This window comes from Eschscholzia californica, unplaced genomic scaffold, assembly GCF_041429995.1.
Source record: "Eschscholzia californica isolate CP2 unplaced genomic scaffold, dmEscCali1.0.p SCAF_167, whole genome shotgun sequence".
Classification (NCBI taxonomy): domain Eukaryota; kingdom Viridiplantae; phylum Streptophyta; class Magnoliopsida; order Ranunculales; family Papaveraceae; genus Eschscholzia; species Eschscholzia californica.
In genome coordinates, this window is record NW_028238273.1 from 25,001 (window position 1) to 27,500 (window position 2,500).

The following is a 2,500-nucleotide window of genomic DNA, read 5'->3' on the forward strand; positions in this document are numbered from 1 at the left end:
ACACCTTCGGGGATGCTTCCCAAGTGTCCGGCATAGGATGGGGACTTTTCGATTTTTGGCCCGTGGTGCCCCCCGGGCCCCCCCAGCAGCCCGGACACCTTCGGGGATGCTTCCCCAAGTGTCCGGCATAGGCTGGGGAGTTTTTGATTTTTTGCCCGTGGTGCCCCCCCGGGCCCCCCCAGCCGCCTCTTCGATTTCCCACGTCGGGGATGAGTTGGGCAACTCTTGGAAGCTTCCCATCCACCCCCGTGCCGAGCTTTGCCCTTGGGATGCCTTATGTTGCATCCCAAGGGCCAAGGCACCTGCCAGCCCAAGGGCTGTGCACGGCCTGGGGAGGGAGCTCACCCCTCCCCTATATAGTGCAAAGTTATTGTTTTCCCTATTTTCACAAGGAAACATCAAATTTTTAACCAAGCATACTCGGCCTTTGATCCTTCGTTACTCGTCCAAATCCAACAAACTTGCATTCGTTGGAAAGGTCTTTTCACAAGGATTCTTTTGATATATAATAATAGCGATTCCGATAAATATTTATTTTTTTATGAATTTTTAAGTGAATAAACAATTAAAAATTCAAAAAAAATAGAAAAAAAATATTTTTTTCCCGATTCTTTCTCCAATATTCCTGATAAATACCCACACACCCACATATGGAGAATGGTCGAAAATGCTCGAGTGGATATCGAGATGTCCGACGAAGCACCACTTGGAAGGGCCGAGGCACGGGACGCCCGAGCTGTTGCTCGGGCCGGCACGGGACGCGCATGGGACAGCCCGGGACGGCATGGGACGCCCTCGCTACAGCTCGGGACGGCCAGGTACGCCCGAGACTTGGCTCGGGACGGCCTGGGACGCCCTCGCCATAGCTCGGGACGGCCTGGGACGCCAGAGACTAGGCTCGGGACGGCCTCGGCACAGCTCGGGACGGCCTGGGACGCCCTTGCCACAGCTCGGGACGGCCTGGGACGCCCTTGCCACAGCTCGGGACGGCCTGGGACGCCCGAGACTTTGCTCGGGACGGCCTGGGACGGCCTCGGCACAGCTCGGGACGGCCTGGGACGCCCGAGACTTTGCTCGGGACGGCCTGGGACGCCCGAGACTTGGCTCGGGACGGCCTGGGACGCCCTCGCTACAGCTCGGGACGCCCTGGGACGGCCTCGACACAGCTCGGGACGCCCTGGGACGTCCGAGACTTTGCTCGGGCCGGCCTGGGACGCCCGAGACTTGGCTCGGGACGGCCTGGGACGCCCGAGACTTGGCTCGGGACGGCCTGGGACGCCCGAGACTTGGCTCGGGACGGCCTGGGACGCGCTCGGCACAGCTCGGGACAGGCCGGGACGCCCGAGCCGAGCTTCGGGTCGCACGAAATCTCTTCGTATTCCGACATATTAGAAGCTTCCCATCATGTAGTAGGCCGAGCTTTGCCCTTTGGATGCCCTATGGTGCTTGGCGAGCACTAGGGAACGTGCCAGCACAAGTGCTGTGCACGCTCTGGGGAAGGAGCTCAACCCTCCCCCTTATAGTGCAAAGTTATTGTTTTTCCTATTTTCACAAGGAAACATCAATTTTTTAACCAAGCATACTGGGCCTTTACTCCTTCGTTACTCGTCGGAATCCAGCAAACTTATACTCGTCGGAAAGGTCTTTTCGCAAGGATTTTTTTGATATATTATAATAGCGATTCCGATAAATATTTATTTTTCTATGAATTTTTAAGTGAATAAACACCGGAAAATTCATAAAAAATAGAAAAAAAAATATTTTCCTCCGTTTCTTTTCTCCAATAATTCATAAATAATACCTCAATAGTATTAATGAAGAGAGAGTCGAAGTGGCCCGGGTGGATTTCGAAATGTCCCACGACCCCATAGAATGCACGGGCCAGCCGAGCCAAAAGAATGGGACGCGCACGGGACAGCATTGGTCAGGCTCGGGACGGCACGGGACAGCACGGGACGCGCATGGGACAGCACGGGACGCGAATGGGACGGCCTTGCTAAGGCTCGGGACGGCATGGGACAGCTCGGGACGCGCATGGGACGGCACGGGACGCGCATGGGACGGCCTTGGTGAGGCACGGGACGGCCTTGGTCAGGCTCGGGACGCGCATGGGACGGCACGGGACGGCCTTTGTGAGGCTCGGACGGCACGGGACGCGCATGGGACGGCCTTGGCGAGGCTCGGGACGGCATGGGACAGCACGGGACGGCCTCGGCACAGCTCGGACGGCACGGGACGCGCATGGGACGGCCTCGGCACAGCTCGGACGGCACGGGACGGCCTTGGCGAGGCTCGGGACGGCAAGGGACGGCCTCGGCACAGCTCGGGACGGCACGAGACGCGCATGGGACGGCCTTGGTGAGGCTCGGACGGCACGGGACGCGCATGGGACATCATGGGACGCACATGGGACACCTTATGGGGATCATCAAGGCGTCTTGCACGGGACATTCTTTCCCACGAAGGGCATTTACATGGGACATCTTAGGAGTCGAGAGCC